Raw genomic sequence first — 21,238 nt, 5'->3', positions numbered from 1 at the left:
AATTATTCTCTTATTTCAATGAGTTTATCTCTTTACACTGTTTCTATAATAAAAATCGAATGAAGAAAATACTCATCATAAACAAGGGGATCTTCATTTGAAGGATTCAAATTCAACATAAGATTGAAGTGAAGGTATTTCGACTTAGTCTTTAATAGTGTATATATTACGAATTATGAAAACGTTGATCAACTTTTTGAATGAATTGACAACATTATACGTGAACTTTTTTATGTAATATTTTAGTATTATCATTGCATATATTAAAGCCATAATTCCTGAATGAAAAACTCTTTCGTCTCTTAGAATTATAGTTTTAAAAATTCACTTTAAATATAATTAAAAGTGTACATAAGTAATTGCATTGAAGAATCTTCTTAAATTAAATTATCACTTAATTCACCAAAGTTAAATTAATTATTAGTTTGAGTTACTAATTTTCTTTTATTATTATTATTATTATTATTATTATTATTATTATTATTAAAGTGTCTATCTTATTATAATTACAAATAACTTGATAATTTGTAGAATCTTAATGTAAATTGATATCCATGCTTGCTACACTTCACTTTGATTAACTTATAACATATTAAGAAGAAAAAAATAGAGAAAGAAAAAAGAGTTCTCATACGAGGGAGAAAATGTACACTTATAATTTATATATAATGAAACATGAAACCAAAATTATCATGCATATGTACTTATTGATTAATTTAGGCATACAAAGATTTATTATAAAGAGTTAAAAATTGATTATTTCAATAATAATTTGGATTTGTCGCCATTTCCCAAGTATTCTTTAAGCTGAGTGTTATTATTACTCACATGCCAAATTCACAATAAATGATGTATCCCTCTGAAATGATATATGAGTAATTTTAAATTTAATTAAATAGTAACATGTTAAATTTAAAAATTAAAACTTTAGATTTATCCCTAAAATCAAATTCAACCGTGATTCAACATATAAATAACAATTTATTATATGGGATCTGTTAGATATTAATTTAAATTAAATTTCCTACATATAATGAAAATTAAATTTAGAAATGTTCATGAATTTAAAATTTTATTGAAACATATACATAAATAGAGAATAAAATAAAAGTAAATGCATGATTTTAATAATTATAGAATAAAATCGAATTTTAAATAATTAAGAAATAATTAAGTATAAAGTCTTTTACAATTAAAAATCACACAATCTTTTCAGTTTCAAAAGCAAGTTACACACGTTGTTTAGTTCCACAAAATATGTCTGAGTTCCTATACTTTTGAAACCGTATTTCCACAAAATATGTATGAGATAAAATGGCATTTCTAAAATTCATTTGTTTACATCTACTTAAATTTTAAATTATTGTTAATTATTTTTCAATTTTATATATAAAAATACTTCTAACCAAAAATATTACTACCAAATAATCAACCAAAAATTGACATTCGTAGGGCAAACCTTTGAAAGATTTGTATTTTAAAAAATAATAGTTTTTTTAAAAAAACAAATGCAATTGTTTTCCCATTTTAAATTTTAAACCTAAAAACAAAAATAAAAGTTAGATTCTAAGTTGAGAATAAATTTATAAATAAACAAATTATGTATAGTTTAAGTTGATATAGCTATTTTTAATTTGAATTAAGATGTAAACATTTTCAACTAGTTAATTAAAATATAAAAACTTAGATGCATGTGTTTGTTTTGAAATGTGATTAGTCAGAATTGAGAAAAGGATCAAAATTGTCCTTTATCTTTGAGTTAAGTATCAAAGTAGTCCTTGTCTTTTAACATGGAGCACTAATAATCCTCCATGTTTCAAGAATTGGTACACTTATAGTACTCTTCCTAACATCTGTCTATTTTTTTAACGGAGCTTTTCTTTGCACGTGAGAAAGCATATGCACGGTAACTCTGTTTTCACGTTGCAAATTAGATTTCCTTGTTCTTCTCCGATAACTCTATTTTCACCATTGCAAACCAGATTTTCCCCTTCTTCTCCATAGTATCCATCCCTAATTATCTGTTTTTATGGATGCAAAATCGTCTTCAACAACAAATTGTACAAGAACAGTTGCACTAGATTCACTCTTATACAGAGATTGCGTCAAAACAACAGCTGAAAAAACATCAAAACTGCAATAAAATTGCACCAGCAAAGTATCAAAATGGCACCAACATTATACCAAAAAAGTATCACCAGAATCACCCTAAAACAACATCAAAACTGCACCAAAAATAACAGTATAAAAACATCAAAACTGCACAAAAAACAACACAAGAATAGCAACAAAAAGACCCGTTGAAGGCACCGAATCGACATGAAAACAACACCAAAACAAAAGCACCAAAACTAAGCCCGAAATTTAACATAAACAGCAGCACCACATTCTCAATAAAACATCACTAGAATTGCATCAAAAACCGCACCAGATTCCCACAAAAACTACATCAAACAAATAAAGAAACTGAAAAACGATAGCAAAATATAATTTACACTTAAAACGTATACGGTGATCTATCTTTTAACTAAAAAACTGATGTATTTAATAATGTGACTCCACTTTGTTTGGGTTTGTTGTGAATCTTCCCCGACCCTGTAAGGATTCATTTCTTCTCCTTCATATTTTTCTGCCAAACTTCAACACATTCCAATCTATCCTGGAAGCACAATACATCTATTTTATGTTAGTTTAACATAATTAAATGATGAAACAATGCAATATGATGTTTTATGAAATAATGCAAATATGATGGAAACTAGATTTTCCCCTTCTTCTCCGATAACTTTGTTTGATACTCAAAGAAAAAGGATGATTTTGATTCTTTTCTCCAGTTTAAGCAAATAAGAGTCCAAGTGTAGTACCCTCCCAAATATGAGAGCACGATGAATAACCACACAAACATGTGTAGTACCCTCCCAATTAAATTTAATTTAAAATTCTTGTGACTAGTATGTTACCAACAACGAGCACACACCCGATGATCACCATAATCTCAGAAATTTATAGCTTTTTTCCTCGAGTTAAATAATCTATGTCGAGGACATTGAAGAAGGCTCGATGAAGACTGTTAGGCATCCATAAAAACAAAGAATTAGGATGGATAATACGAAGAAGAAGGAGAAAATTGGGTTTGCAATGGTGAAAATAGAGTTATCGGAGCAGAAGAAGGGGAAAACTAGCTTGCAACGATGAAAACAGAGTTATCGTGCATATGTTTTCTCACGTGCAAAGAAAAGCTCCATTAAAAAAAATAGACATATGGTAGAAAGAGTACTATAAGTGTACCAATTCTTGAAACATGGAGGACTATTAGTGTTCCATGTTAAAAGACAAGGACTACTTTGATACTTAACTCAAAGATAAAGGACAATTTTGATTCTTTTCTCGTTAGAATTCTCACCCATCGTAATTTGCCGTTTTTTAAAGAAAAAATAAAAATAAAAATAATTAAGAAGATTTAATCATTTTTTTTGTTAAACTAAAAATAAAAAGAATAGAAAAGAGTTAACTATGGTAACATTCAATTTTTATTTTTTACGTTTCCGTTATACTATTTTTTAAATTTTGGAATCAATTTATCTAAAAAAAATAATTTAATTGTTAGTAAAGTGTGAACTGGAGAGGAAATATAGAGAAAGTGGGTTTTTAAATAGGAGTTTCTGCTAACTCTTTGTTTTGTTTCCATTTTGTTTTTATTGCATTATTTTTTTTGTTAAATTATAATTAACAATTTTTATTATATTACTTTTTTGTTAAATTTTAATTTATAAATTAAAATTATTTGAATTATGGAATTTCAAATTGGAAGTTGAAAATTCTTAATCAATTTACTTATATTTTAGGAATTCACTATTTCTCTTTACATAACTCAAAATTTAAAAGTTAAAAATATTTACATGAATTTAAAACTGATCTCACTAACTTATTTAAAACTGATCCACTAACTTTAAAATAATTAACTGCAATTACATGCATGTGTTTTTTTTTTTGTAATTTTTTTATAAATATTTATTTTTAAATAAAGAATCTTTTAAGATTAATTTTTTTTAATAATAAATACTATTTTTATGGGAAATTATAGTGCATACGGTTGCATAAGAATTATTTAAAAATAAATTATTAAATATCACAAATATGAAATTTTTAATTAAAAAACAACCTGTCATAATTTTTTAAACATTTTAAAAACACAATTTTATTTTCCTTTTCTTTGAAGAGATATGACTTGAAACTAACCTTATTAATCACAACAACATTTTTTTCAGTGATAATAGCATGTTGATGGTACTTATAATTTATTACCTTATCTAAATTTAAAATAATATATTAATTATTTATATAAAATTAGATTAAAGTTTTTATACTATGTTAAGTTTTTATACTATGTTAAGATAAACATATCTACTAAAGAATAAAAATATATTTTAAAAAGCTAAACAAATCTAAAAATCTAAAAATCCATGAAATAAAAGAAGAGATTTATAGTAAATTAAAGGAATAAAAGTTGATCTGTTTTTTCATCTTTCAACTTTTTCTTTGCACTAAATATAATTTATTTTTATGTGGTATATTAATTTGATAACTTTTTTTATGTGGTTATATTAATTAATTTACTTATAATAATTTTTTAAAATTGGTCACCTAAATTCATTATTTTGATTTTTGTACATCTTTATTTTATGCAATTATTTGATTAAATGAAAATTGTCTTATTTTGCATGATTGAACGAGAGATGATTGTGCTAAAGAGATTGCAAAATACTTTGTAAATTATATTTAGATTTTAGCTAAAAATAGAGTCAATATTTTTAATACTAAGTTTTAGATTGATCTATAAATTTAAAATTTAATTAATTAGCACAAGATTAATTCAACAAACACCATATATGCTTTTAGTTTTCAGTATACCAGAAGAAGAGGAAGTTGTTAGAATAATGTTTAGTGTATTTGAAGAACGTATCATCATTGCACATATATTAGGGGGGAAATTTTGTTAGCATTGATTGTATATATACTCAATAATAATTTGTATTAGTTATTTCCAAATTTTAAAATATTCGCACAACGCGCGGGTACGTATACTAGTTAATATTTAAATTCATATGTATGCTATTAATATTTGTATTCATTCAAAATCTCATGTTGCATAGTTTATGAATTTTGTATTTGTTCCTAATTTGTATTCATCCCAAAAGTATGTCAACTAGTTATGTATTTTATTTATAGGAAGGACAACTTCCAATTAGTTTGTTTTGTTTTTTATAAAAAAAAATTCAGAATTTTGTATCCTTTCTCAATTTACATTTAAAACCGTATGTATGTTATTAATATTTGTATTCATTCAAAATCATGTTGCATAATTTGTGAATATGGTATTTGTTCCTAATTTGTATTCATTCTAAAGGTATGCCAACTAGTTATGTATTTTATTTAAGAATGATTGCAACAAATATTCACTTATTCCTTTTTAGTTTTATATTTCGTTTTCACTTTTTCATCATATTGATTTTTGTATTTTATATATTATTATACAAAATACTACATGAAAACTAGAATGGATACAAAGACAAATAAAATACATATTGGAATGAATACGACTTAAGAAAGGATACAGGATTCTAAAGAACAAAATAACTACACACTAAAAAAAATATATGAATACAAATATGTTTCTTAAATAACTATAAATTCATTTGACATACCTATTTGAATGAATACAAACTAATTAAAAAAATACATGTTTCATCAGACAAAAATACAACATGAAAACTAGAATGAATACAAATAGTATACATATTGGAATGAATACGATTAAAAAACGTTACAAAATTCTGGGGAAAAAAACAAAAATACACTTTGAGAAAGGCACACAGTTGAATTTTCTCTGAAAATATAACTGATGACAAAATTAAGTGATATTTACCTTTTTTTTAAATATTCTCTCCCTTGATTTTCTCCCTTCTGTTATTAAATAATTGTACTCTTTCAAATTTAAAAAATACATAAATCAGATATATAACAAACTAAACTATTGATACTTTTAAGAAATATTGAAAATGTGGCTAAGAAATCTCCTATTAAATGCTAAAATATTGATATTTTGAAAAATTTCCCAAGTTAATTCCTTTGTATTGATTGATTTTTAACTGTTGCAAATGTTAAAACTCAACTTATTCTTACTTGTGGGACCAAAGGAGTAAAGAATGGGAAAAAGAACTATACAAAGGAGATTTGGGGATATCAACCCTCATCTAATAGATTGACCTTGTTCGAAAATAGTTAATTTGGAATCGACGTAAGCAGGGGCGGATTTACGTGAAGTCAGAGGGTTCACCCGAACTCCCTTTCGTCGGAAATTTACATTGCATATATAAGGCCAATTTCTATTTTGACGAGTATACCTATCAAAATGACCCCCCTTAACACAAGTAAAGAGGCTAGCTTAGCGGTTAAGGGGGGTTCAGGAATTTGGCCCAAAGTCTTGGGTTTGATTCTACGCAACAACATTTACTTCCTTTTTATTTCTTTGGACTATCAAATAGCAAAGCTGAGATGGACTCAGCATTTGGGCTCACAATCCCTGTCCAGTGGATAACTTTATTATTTTGGGGCTGGAGCATAATTTATTTTTTTTCATTTTCCCCCCTATTTTTATGCTATTTCTCCTTTTCAATTTCAATTGTTCAAATTTATTAGGCGCACTATTTTCATTTTTGTATTTTTTTTTATCTCTATTGTTCATTTTATTTTTATGTAACTGTCTTTATATACTAATTTAAAGGAACTCTTTTAAAATTATAAATTGTTCTTAAACTTAAAATTGAGATAGAGATAAAATATTTTAAAGATAAGGTAAACTAACTTTAATCGAACGAAGAAATTTGAAAGGCATGAATATTCATGATATTTCTTTCGTATTTTTCAATTTTATTCTAGTATGTAAACTAAATTTATTTGATTTATTCATCTTTTTTTACGGATGAAAAACCTTATGAATTGAATAAATAAACTAAAAATCAGCGATGCCATTTATTTATCATTTTAATATTCATTATAATAGTAGTAAATCAATGCCTACACATTTTAAAGAGTATTAAACAATTTTCGAAGTAACATATGATTGAATGAACAATAATTTAATTTATTTTAAAAATTCAAATTAAAGTAGAACAATACAATATAAAAGGAAACAAAAAGTCACAAATTTTTAAGAAGAATCATTATAGTGGGGTAAAAGTAGGAAAAAACATTAAATGTGGTATGACAAGGCATGTTCAATTTAGCGGATTAAGGATATTTTTCTTCTCCGATTCGTTTTGCTCTATTTTTCGACTTACTTTTTATATGTTGAACCCCCTCCACAAAAATTCTAGCTCCGCCACGTAAGCGTTGGTAAAGCAAACACTCGTAGACGGACCAAGTTGTGTGGCGATATTCATCTATTTAGGGGATCAACCTGCATTTAGGTGAACTTAACTTATGATCTTGGACACTACACACCCAAAAAGGTTACTAATAAAAATATCTATTTTACTTGCACATTTTCTGGCAGGGGTTGCTATAACATTTGGAACAACAAGTATATGCTAGACGAAATTATTGCTCACCTCTCTGACAAAGCAAGTCAAAGTGTTTCTGAAAAAGCAAAGTTACTTCAACATCATCTTCACTTTCAAATGGTTTCAAAAGACGATTTATGGCCTAAGTATTTCAATACACCAGAGGCTATTGTCGATGACATTGAGTTGTTTTTCTTCTCCTCGGAGGCAAGGTAAGTACTTTATATGTTCACCATTTTATGCCTAGTGCTATTCATCAAATTCGCTTTGTTTTCATTTTCATTTTCTCCGTACTAACACCAAGATAAATTTGATAGTATGGTTCAAGATATGATTGGTGGAGAACATGCTCTTCGAGCATTAACACCATATGGGGAGCTATTGGTTTTCACATCCGCAGAACTGTCCCTGTGTCACTGGAGTAAGTTTTTTACTTATTTTGTGCTTTCATTAAATGTTGTTATTTCATGTTCAATCCTGCCCGCTTGGGGTCTGAGTAAGGAAAGAGCTCGTAGCCGCGTTATTGGGCTTGTCTTGTTGATAACCTTGAGACCGGCGAAGACTGTGCTCCAGCTGGTGGTGAAGGAAAGGGGGAAGCGACTCGTTCCTTCCTTGCGGAGGAGTTAAAACAGACTATGACGGGTCCGTTGCTTTATATCTTTCTTTTCATTTTCTTTTATTTATCTAAATAATTAGAACTTATTGTTGAAGATAAAGTCAAGTTGAAGATCACTTTTCATTGTTAACTTATTTGAGAGACTGGTTGCAGGATACCAACAGAAATGCTACTTATGGGGCATTTTCAGAGCGACACAGGGTTCTAGTAGCCGTCTACTGGTACCAAACATGAATCAAACTCCTGACAATGTTTTGGCTGCTAGAGATTTGTGAACGATAAGGCCCTTATTGCGGACGATGCACAAGTTATGACGGACGATTTGGGAAAAGGCAATAGGATCAGAAAAATAATTGCTAGGTTGGATGACTATATATTATTGTAATCGGGATTATAGTTGGGTTGTATTAGAGTTAGCCAAAAGGACAGGGAATCAATAACAGCTTCTTTATATACCATTTGATTGAAAGTAAACTGTGCGATGGACAAAAGTTTAGTATTATTCACTATGTTTCAACAAATATAAACAAGTTTTTTTCATCAACGATGTTATGTGAAATGTTACCATATGTAATATGTCATCTGTTTAGCTATACAAGGTAGTTTTGGTAGTACATTCACATTTCACAGTATGATATTCTTATTATTGTTGATGACTCATCACAATTAACTGTTGATTAATTAATTAAGAACTGTGTTAATTGGCTACTTAATTTGAAAAGTGCTTTTGTCAATACTAGAGCAACCATTTATGTTTGATCAAGATTTCAAAAATGTTTCTATATGTTCTCAAATAGTATCAATAATAAATAGTCATAACAAACGATCGCATAAAGTTCAAATCCAAGCGAAAACCTTCCCTAGATTTTGCTCAGTAAATCAAAGTCACAAGACGACAACAACAACAACAACAACAACATAGTAATGCTTAATGGTGATCTCACAATAAAGTGGAATTTGGAGAGGGTAAGACGACGACAACAACATAATAGTACTTAATTAACGCTACCCCTTACTTCGACCTCGACTGTAATGATATCACTTACTTCGACCTCGATTGTAATGCTATCCCTTTACTTAAGTAATATCCTAAGCTTCTCTCTTAGCCCTTTTCTCAGCCTAATCACTATTCTATTAGTCAAGGTTTTTGAAAGAAAATCTAACAAACGTAGGAAATATATCGAATAGGATGTCTTGAATTTTTAAAAAAAAGCTTCTGTGGCTCCATCACGTTTACTAGATTCTTCATCAATCCTAAATTGTTTCTATTTACATCACTATATGTCTCTAACATTTTCCTCACTCATCTTTTTTGTTTTAGTATTTTTCTTTCTTCTTTTTGTTTGTTATAAATTTATTGTATTTCTTTTTACATGTAAGAATTTCAATAAAATTTTGAAAAGTGAGATCATGCTTTAGTTTTACTCAATGAAGAAAGCAATATGGGAGGAGACCACAAGAACTTGAAAATTCTTGTACTGATTCTATATTTCTTTTTATATCAATATTGTTATGATGACGGTCCTAGGAAGATTATGTACGTTGTATTTTTTATTTTCTGTTTTTTTTCTCCCCATTAGACTTCTTTAATTTATATTTTTATTTGGGCTCAAATTAGTCATTTGTGACTTAATTGAAAATTTGCTGACTACTAACCAAAATTCAAAATTTATAGTTGGTTGTGTAAGAAAAATTAATTTTAAATACTAAAATACACTTCTCATATTTGGTATTTTTTTCATATTTTAAAAATATTATTTATAAGTATTGTATTTTATTACTCATTACATCTATGTTTTTATAGAATATTTATCATTCTAACAAATTTATAATTTTTGTTTGCATGAAATACACGTGCAAAGCGCGTGCCCAAAAACTAGTTTTATTAATAAGTATTATCTACATTGTACATATTCCATCTTTGCTCTCCCAAAACCTCACCTACGAGATTGCATTAATCTATAAAGTTTGACTAACACAACATGTATATAAAATATAAAGTTTTCTTTATTTTCATCACCTAGCTTCAACGTCAAGCTAATTTTCTTCAACAAAAAAGGATTGGCTAAGATTTCTTGAATTATCAAAAAGAAAAAAAAACTTCTATCGCTTCATGCCCGCTTACCAGAGTATTTATTTTTTTCCAAAAAATATTAGATTGCTTTGAGATCACATTGATCTATAACGTTTAATCAACCCATCATATAAATAAACTATAATGTTTCCCTTATTTTCATTGCCTAGCTTCATCGTCACGCTAATTTTCTTCAACAAAAAAAGGTCGGGTAGAATTTCTTGAATTTTCAAAGAAAAAAAAGCCTTCTATCGATCACTCCATATCCGTTAGCAGAGTCTAATATATATCTAAATTTCCGATATGATATTTATCTTAGAATTTTGTCACTTATCTTATGGATTTCAGTTTTGAAAATTGTTTTAATTGGGTTAATTGTTGCACAAACTATCAACATTATTCTAGTGGTATAAATATTTAAAAATAGAATCAAAACTTCATCTCATTAGAGCATCATTTTCACTTGTATAATATTTTGTATTACTTTTAATTACAAAAATTTGCCTTAATTAGTATATGAACTTGCGCCAATAAAAATCAAATATATTCCTTAATTTTGAGATATTGGTAAAATATAAAAGTCAAATAATATTTTAAATACATATAGCTTTTTGATTTCGGTTTTCAATTAAAAAGTCATTTAATTCTTTATTTTATTAAATAAAATTACTTTTTTTTTTCAAAAAAATATTAAATTGGTTCAAGATACCAACCATAACGGTGGATAGCTAGATGAGGGGACATTTTCTTTTAAGTGAAAATAAATGAATAAATTAGATAAACTTGCAATTATGAGTTATTAATTTCTTACAAGACTTCGTGTTGATTGTTTTGGTCAAATATAAAAATGGAATAAAGCTTTTAATAAATATAACCTTTTGATTTTGATGGTCAATTAAAGAGTAAATTAAGTCTTTATTTTATTAAATACAATTATCATTTTTCCAAAAAAAAATAAAATTAGATTGTTTCAAGATATTAGCCTTAATGTAAATAGCCAGATGAAATGAATATTTTCTTTCATGTGAAAAACACTTATGGCTACTAGCTAAAAAAAATAAATTTGACCAACCCATCATATATATATATATATATACAAACCATAAAGTTTTGCTTATTTTCATCGCCTAGCTTCAACATCAAGCTAGGTTTTCTTGAATTCTCAAAAAAATAAAAAAATAAAAATTTCTATCACTCCATACCAGCTTACCAGATTCTAATCTAGTACTAAAATTTCCATCAATCTCCGATTGGTTTTGATTCCGCACCGTGGTATGTCTCGTCGGATTTATTCACTTGTGTGGTTTGATTTAGTATAATTTTTTACACTCTTTGATTGTTATAAATTTGTTGTGTTTTCTTTCACGGGTAAGAATTCCAAAAAAACTTTGAAGATGGAATTTTTTTTGATGTTTTTTCTTATATATTTTATTTTCATAAAATATTAAAATACATGATAGTTAATTATAATTTGATAATTAATTTTTTTCAATTAGTGATATAGTATTTTTTTTTGTAATAATTCGTATGGATAATAGTTTGGAAAACTTTTTCAATTAAGTCAATTGTTGCAAAGTAGTCAAAATTATTCTAGTAGTAGAAGTATTTAAAAATAGAATTGAAACTTCATTTGATTGATTATATCAATTAGAGTATCATTTTTACTTGAATAATATTTTGTATTACTTTTAATTACAAAAATAGGTTTAAATCATCAATATTGTCGTGAGTATTACACTTTCAAAAAACATTTAAAGTTAAGACAATGTCTTTTGAAATTTAATCATTTGATAATTTAATTAGTTTGAGCTAGAAATGTCTAAGCGAAGACACCTCAAACAATTGAAGACATTTTTACAAAACTAATGTTAAAATATGATTGATTCAAATTGAATTGAATTAGACAAATTAAGAAGTAAAACATAATTGCAAACTTAATAGTCAATAATTTTTAATTGTAATTACACAACTCTGGCTACAATATATAGTATAATTTTTTTGATTCAAATTGTGATATTCTAGCTATCTCCACCAACACAACCAGTCTACATTGATGACACAACTCATAATTGATTAGACTCATTACATATTCTAAAATTGGAGAATGGAGACTGTGACATATTCTTTAATTTCTTGCTATAAGTTCCATTATATAGAGTACATCGATCTTTTGCATATATATGTTTTGTAGTTTTAATGATTATTTTTCGATGTTGTGCAGGCATCGAAAATATGTCTAAACTGTGGTGATAAAGGATTTCCGAATGCCCTTATTCATTGTGTAAACTGTCTTGAATTTGTTGTACATCGGTAAGCTTTTATTGTTACTAAATGTTATTGTTAAATTTATGCTATGCTAATATTAATTTTGCATGAATATGAAAAGAACATAAATAATTGTGAGAGTTGTAACGACGCCTAAATTTGAGACTTCTAGACACTTTAGCTAGAATCTACTTCTCTTCTTGGTAAATAAGTTGTGGCAAGTAATTAATTCTTCCTCTATTTCAATTTATTTGTCATATTTTCCGTTTTAGTCTATTACAAAAAGAATGTCTCTTTCCTAATTTGGCAACTTGCAAATTATGACAAGACCATTGAGGTTGAGTTTCATGCATTGGAGAAGGCTATTTGTGTCGTTCTCATAATGTTATCACAATATTTGTTGTTGTTATAGTTTCCTTATTAGATATGTCTTTCACTGTCTAAAAGTTGAATCAAAGGCATGCTACTGGGTATATAGTGCTCGTTATCAGGGACGGACCTACGTTGTAGGTTTCGGGTGCTCGAGCACCCACTAATCTCAAAGCGTAACGTATAAAGTTAGACAGTAAATATTTAAAAATTAACATATTAAACAGTTGAGCACCCACAAACACGAAGGTGCTTTAGCCGCTTTGGTTCTAAAGCTGAATATACAGTGCTTGGCACGTGAGAGAACGGGGGTTCGAATCCCGGTGGAAGCAATTTTTTTTATGTTTGTTACTAACTGCTTTCATATTAATATTACTAAACATTTTCTCTTCTTTTTTCCTTTTTTTCCAATCTTCGCCGTTTTTTCCGCTAACATTTCAATCTTAAATTTCTTTTAGTTTATTTTTTCGCTTTTTAAATTTCCTATATCTCACTTATTACGGTATTAAAAAAGGCATAATACATAAATGTCTCATTTAACTTTGCCTCATTTTACGTTTATGTCCTCCAATTTTGAATATGCACAAGTAGACACTTAAACTTGTATAAAGTTGAACAAGTAAACAAATGAGTCCTACATGACACAATACACGTAGGACACCGCGTAGGATAAAAAATGACACGTATGATGCCATGTAGGACATGTGTGTCTATTTGTTCAACTTTATACAAGTTTAAGTGTCTACTTGTGTAAATCCAAAGTTGAAGGGCATAAATGTGATTTGAAGCCAAGTTAAAGGGAATATTTATGTATTATGTCATTAAAAAACTTAAGTGTTTAAAAACTCCAGAGTGTAAATATTTGTAATTGTCAACACGCAATGTTATGAAACAATTATTCAATATCTTCAAAATATGAAAGGTTGTCGAGAATCATACTACTAGAAACTTTTTTAAAAATATATATATTGATATTAATCGTAGTTCGCTCGGTAACTTATGACTAGAAGTCTTATTTTTAATAATAAGCTTTTTATTTTCACGTTAATTAAAATAATTATACATTTATATCAACAAGTGAGCACCCATGATCTTAAAATTCTGAATCCGCCACTGCTCGTTACGCCACTACAAAAAAAAGAGCCTAAATAGCGGGAGTTTATTTTACATACTATGGGGGTTAAGAACCCCGCAGTTTGTTGTAACAGAGGTTTTAGCAACCCCAAAATTAGGTCTGCCATAATTAAGTTGTGGGAGTTTTTCACTAACCCCTGTAACAAGCAGTGGGGTTATTTTGCGGCAATTTGAACCCTCACAAATTAGTTCTTAGAACAGTGCTCTAAAGCTAATTAAGTCAAGTTTACAAGTAATAATACTGCTGCCAGCAATAAAAAAAAGTTATAGTATAAAAAGTAATACTCCCTCCGTCCCTATTTACTTGTCCATATTTCCTTTTTTGGTTGTCCCTATTTAGTTGTCCATTTTGACAAATCAAGAAAAGACAACAAATTTTTTCCTATTATACCCTTATTTACACTTCTTGAAAATTGTAAAAGTGTATGTTGTTTCCCTCCAATTTATTTCACTTTAATTCAAATAAGTGGTTGTAATTTTGAAGTGAAAAGTTGTCATAAGGGTAAAATTGTAACTTCACTGTGCTAATCATTGTTGCCTTAATCTGTGTGCCATTTCCAAAGTGGACAACTAAAAAGGGACGGAGGGAGTATCCAACAAGTTACAATATTAAAAGTAATATCCTAATATTTTTCCAATCCATTTGTGTTGTACATATTTCTAACAAATTTCCAAAAACATTAAGAATTGGGCATCCAGTAAGATACTTCATCACTATGAGAAGTAAATTCATCATAAGAAAAAAAAAAAAGAAAACTAATACAGGTTAAAAGATAACTTCCTAAAAAATAGTTGTTCATACATCCTCATCCGCTGGTTGTGGAAGTCTCGAAAGAGCAAAAACGTAAGCCCTTCTGAAGCAGTTGGATAGAAACGGTACCCCAATCTTAGCCCAAGTGCTCCATGCCTGCAATTTTACAATCTGGCTCGTCATTCGCTTATCGTTGACGCAAGGTATAGTTGAAATTGCTCGTCATTCGGTTATCGTTCATCACAAAAGTGGTCAAGTACACTGGCTCCAATTCTGTCCAGGTCACCATTTCAGCATTCATATTCCTCCACTGATAACCATCCTTTTCATTCTGCAAATATGTTCACATTGCTTTATCTCATCAGTATTGGCGCGCTGAAGACATATATAATCAAGTAATTAATAGCAAATATGTGGTCACAACATAGATATTCTACAGTGATCTCAGATGTACGATAATCGGCACTTTACTGATGAACCCATTTAACACAAACTAAAGCAGATGCACAACTAGAGTCAACCCTACCTTCACAATATTGTCAGCATACTTCATCACCATTGATACTGCAATACCACTGCGGAGACAAGTCTTGGTCAGTAAACAATTAAAAGGTCACTGATCCATGATGCAATCAATCCAATTTAAAACAGATGAATGACAAAATGCTAAACCAAAAAATCACAGGCAAAAGAAAAAAAAAGGAATAATGCAGCAGAATTGAAACTTACACCTAAAGTTACTCTATCTAAATAACCCAGTTTCAGTGTATAGACAAATCATGTTGAATGGCTGATTAGGTTTGCAAATAAACACAATAAGGGGTGAGTGTACAATACTGTATTACAAGTTTTTAAAAAAGCACATTGAGCAAATACGAGAAACAAACAATCTAGGAAAATATGCAAAATGGCAGCTGAACATTCAGAGCTCATGAGAGAAACTTAAAGGGGTGAGTGTACAGTCACCAGGCATGCTCTTAATGATGTCAGAATCACCTAAAGAATTTTAAAAATAGAACATTAGAATCAAGAAAATACTTTGAAGGATATTCAACCAACAGTAAATCGAGTCAGGCAAGAAACTCACCTGGATCGATGATGCTGAGGCAACAGACCCTGTAGTATTTACCACTAGCTGTCCCCAAGTCTACATTATCTGAAACAAGACGTACATATGTCAGCATATAATTTTAGAGACTTGTATGATACTATCAATCCAAAGATCATCACATACGTTGAATAAGAGGTATACAGTAAACCGTGGGTAGAAAATACATGAGCAACGAGTAAAGGAGTTTGTATATAGAATTCGAACCTTTGACGTGCCTTAACACAGATTATTTGACGTGTCCTTACTACTGAACAAAAGACCTAGGGGAGTTGTCAACTAATTCTTCACAGAATAGATACTAAAAGATGTTAATAGTTCCATACAATTTATCTATCACTAAAAGTTAGGAACTATGCTTCTAAATCTAATATAATCAAATTCAGTGTACGTCACAATCCACAGTAGTATCGAATTCATAAAATTCTTGTCACAACTCACATAAAGTAATACAACAAATACACAAGGAAAATCATTACCTGAAAGGCAACAACAAGAAATCATAACTATCTACTTTTGTCAGTGATTCGAAGTTATGTTATTGTCAAATACTTTTGGCAAACTTATCAATCGCCACTATTTGTTGCTTATCTTGGCACAAATCCAGTATCTAAGCTTCAGGAGAAAAGAAAAAAGTGTGTTAGAAGGGAAAATTACACCAAATTCTCAAGAAAAATGAAACTAGAACAACCGATTAAAAAAATCTGAAACATAAGCAAAACAAAGGTCATACATTCAATATCTGCTTGATAAATAATCAGATAAAACCCAAATCCAATACAAAAATCTCAAACAATCAGATAAACTCCAAAATAATTGTAGAAATCTCAAATAAGCATATAGAATAGAATCCAAATTCTACCTCCATGCATCTATACAAACATCAAAAAAAGGAACTTACCTATTGAATTCAATCAGTAATATTGTACAATACTTCCCAGTCAGAGATTCAATCTTCGGTAAAATCAAGCCATTGTGCAGATTGAGATGAGGAAAACCAAAGACGTGCCTTAAATGGCGAAGAAATGGGCGGAGGAGTATGGGATCAGTCAATGCTAGTGTTTAGCTGACCAAACACAAGCATTTGGATTAAAATTCCTGTAAGAAGCTGTAAACGGAGCCATAGACCAATCTGTCTTCACCCGTCCTCCTTGTGTTGCCCAGTCATCAGCATTCCATAGACTCGCGTAAACTCTCATTGCTTGATTCTTTAGGAATGCAACACCAAGTGCTTCGTGGTTGTTGAACACTCTTATTGGGATATTATCCACCAAAAATCTGAACCATTCGAAAAAAAATCCCCAAAATGTCAGACATCAACACTAAGTAACTATTTGTAATTGTTTGTTTATTTTGTAACGTACATGATTCGTTGAGAGTTCCAAACATTTGAGTAAGTGTGGAACGACGAGAAGGCGAGAAGGCGCCCTCCATCTTGTATCTGAGCGCGCTGGTCACCAAACTTGACCGTCGTGTCTTGGTAGAAATTATCAGCCCAAACAGGGCATAGTAAGACAAGTACAAGAAGAGAAAGCTGTAGCAACCTTATAGAAAATTAGAGTAGTGATTTATAGGGATAAATATGATGTATTGGTTGAGCACTAATAGTGCATCTAATAAGTTTGTGGACTCAATTTCTTGAGGAGAAGTTGTGCAACAAACTGGACAGCAACTTGTCACGAACGAGGTCCAAAATAATGCATCTAACGTATTTTTTGAAAGGATACTTAAGTAGATATATAATTAAAGCTACATATATCAAGAAATGAGTTGCTTCCTATGATCGTGATTACAACACTTAATTACTTGTCCAGAATTTAAATCTTAACCTGACTGACATTGGCAATCAAATAACATACAAGAGCATGTGGGGCCGATTCCACCTAGTGCCGAGAGTCTTTAACATTCGAGCCGAGGATATATCGAAAATCACTCTAGTAGAACAAATGTATATCTATATAATCTAGAATAGATAACACGATGGTACTACAATTGCACATAACAATATCCAGATCCTTCAAATTCAGTCAACATTCAGAACTTTATTGGATACTAGGACTGGAAAATTCAGTCTAGAAATGATAATAGAAACTTTGACTCATTGAGTTGCAATTTGCACCAAATAATAACTTTTCATTCACATTGCATTATATGCTGAAACATCTAAGAGCTTAGGAGTTAGATTCAGTGCTAACAATTCAGAAATGCAGCTGATTCCTCATAAAGTACAACTTACCTCATCAATATACTCAACGAAAACACACTAATTCCAGAATCAAAATTCAGAAATAAATCGAACAAACAATTAACTTTAGCTCTATCTGAATCAAACGCACTATTCATAACTCCTAATATTGCACATGAGGGAGAAGATATTCTCACCTGTGACGATGTTATGATCTCGATTGAGATATGGAAATTCAAATGGAAAAGAAAATAATCGAACACAATAGTTTTTGGGATTTTCTGATTTATAACTGGAAAATTAGAGACAAAGATATCTACTACATGGAAATTAAAACTACATTTAACGGAAACTAACTGAAGAACTCGCCATAGCCATAAGGACCTGCAGATTTAGATGAGAAAAGAATTTAGAAGGAGATTGAAAAGAAGAGAAGAGAAGAGAGTCTGTTAGAAGAGAGAGAGAGGAGCACGAGAATAATACCAATTTGATCAATGCCCCTTTTGCTCTTCCAGGAACTTAGTTATAGGATGCTCACGTGCAATCACAGCCCTTTAGCTTCATTAACTCCAATTAAATCTCGTACATCCAGGTGTTATAATTCTATTCATCATTTCTTTATTCTTCACTTAGCTCATTTATTCAGGTCATGACATTCCCGCCCGGATCAAACAGTCCTTGACCCAAGGACGGTTATCAAAAATCTGTCCCGTCCAGGCGCATTACAATCCTTCCCACTTGAAATCAACCGTGTCCTCAAGGTTGTTGTCCACACCCACACATGAAAAAACAAAATCATCAGATTATTTCTCGCTAGAATTCCCAAGGCAATATGCCTATTCGCTTTGAACACTTCTCTCGCAAAAGCTTCAATTAGAGACTTGGATTGATTGACCTTCGCTGCCATCATTTCCCTTATATCACAAAGCAAAGATAGGCTAGTACTTTTTCTCAGTATTGTTTCCAGTTTTGTCTGCAACTCCGCTATTCTGTCAAAGAGCTTTTCAGCCTCTGCTGTAGAGACGTGGAGCTGCTTTTGGAGATCAACACTTCCAAGACAAACCAGTGGAATTTCAGTGCTACATGGTGTTAATAGATCAACAAAAAATATATTCTTCTCTCCAAATTCTTCAAGAAAAGCTTTGCCCACAAATATTTGACCCTTTGATATATGAAGTTCAGAACGTAGATGAATATGAATCTTCCACAAGTGGTAGGGAAAACACACCTTTTGCAAGATTTGATAGGCATAAATGTTCTCTACGTGTCTCAAAATCATTCCAGTGGCTCAAAGATAAAGCATTATAAGCTGATAGTAAAATTCCTGTTGTATACTTGGGGCTACCAGATGTAGAAATGACCAAGTTGTGCTCAGAGTCACTCAAGTAACAATGCTTCTTTAAAAAGGATATGCCCGGATCAAATTGAAATAGATGTGAAAGACCTCGAGTTTCAGGTGCTGTAGCAATCAAGAAATACAATTTCTTACCATGGAAACAACACTCCACTTCCTTAGTGTTAAGAATAGACCAACAAAAGTTGCCTAGTTGGTGATGTAAAAGGTGTAGTGCAAGTTTCTCCATCAACAGAAAAACTATATAAGCAATATTTGAGATGACTTTGCTTTCATACACTCGACTCCAAGAGAGAATAGGGAAGAATGATGTCACATATCTCGTGAAGATGCATGTGTGCTGATGTAAAATATTGAAATGTTTTAGTTTTATAGGATGCAACCCAACAGCTTCATTCTCCAGGCCAATCGACATACCACCTGGGTCAAAAGTCAAATACAAACCATACACCATTGTTCTTACTGTTGCAGCTCCATCTCTTAGTTTAGCAGAGTTGTTGGTGTTTGATAAAAGGATATGTAGGCCAACTACATCAACTATAGATGTACCCCTCGCATATTCAACCTTCCAAAATGTACCCAGGCTGAATGCCCCTAATTTAACTTCAGTTTTGGTTGACCAATTCACTAGCAGCCCTGCTCGAGTAATTTGTAACCATGTAGCTTTGCCATCTTTAAGTCTATTACCGAAGTTAAAAGGACCAGAAATATTGCAACAAGGAGGATAAAACCAAATGACCAAGGCTGACATTGTTTACAGACATGTTGTTCTGCCAAAGAAGCCTTTACTCTAGCAGTCGACAAGTTTCTAGCCATGACTGAACCTCTTCTTTGAGAAGCTTTCCGAATTGTACACCCATCAACTGACCAATAATGTATAGACAAATAAATTGTGGCTATCCTTTTAGAGTCATCATACAAGGTTAATGGCAAAATAGAGCTCCAAAATAACATAATCTTCTTACTGGACGATGTTGTTCCGTGTAAGGAGAGACTTCCTGTACCACTGTAAACATGGCTATATGTTGGAATGGTATCAACTGAACATATAGAATCAATATGGACAACAGGAGAATGCATAAACCACTGCCATCCCGTATCCCACACTCGGTTGATGTTATCAGAAGATCTATGCAAACAAAACATGCTAGTCATAACAATCAAAATTTCTCGAACATTACTTGTGAGACCAGTTAACTTCAGGGTCTTCAAACTTATCCCTGGATCCCATATGGGAACAACCAGTCCATTTCCAACTAATTTAATAGAGAACTTGGTCTTAATTCCTACGAATACATGTACTATGCGGACATGATTCCTTTTGGACATTTCATCAAACAAGTGGGAAGCAACTCTTAGTTTCATTTCCTTCAATTTCTCTTTCATTACTACATATCCAGAGACTCGTCTACTAATCCAAGAAACCTCACCAATTTGTTGCAAATTTAACTCATGAGCGAGAAAGTATACCGATGTTTTACCTGCTATTTCAACCTTCACAGTTGTCATGATAAACTTGATCTCTGCCATTTTTTGAATTTGTAAAGGTGCAATTGAAACAGCTTCTATGGTTCGCTTCTCTGCCTCAATTTTGATAGAGTCGTTCAACGCATTGCTCTTCTCCATCACGTCATCAAGACAAAAGTAACAATGGCAATCAATGCTGCGTATGCAACCATAGAGGCAATAGTTACAATCACAGTCAATGCTGCATATGCAATCCTCACACTTCTGCAATTGCTTAACATTCACAACTATTCCAGTCACTCCTTCCGTAGCCAAAGTGTTATATGACACCGCCAACCTCTTTTTTGATTCCT

Source organism: Solanum stenotomum, chromosome 5 (genome assembly GCF_019186545.1).
Source record: "Solanum stenotomum isolate F172 chromosome 5, ASM1918654v1, whole genome shotgun sequence".
Lineage (NCBI taxonomy): Eukaryota > Viridiplantae > Streptophyta > Magnoliopsida > Solanales > Solanaceae > Solanum > Solanum stenotomum.
The sequence above is the reverse complement of the archived record's forward strand: the minus strand, read 5'-3'. Positions refer to the sequence as shown.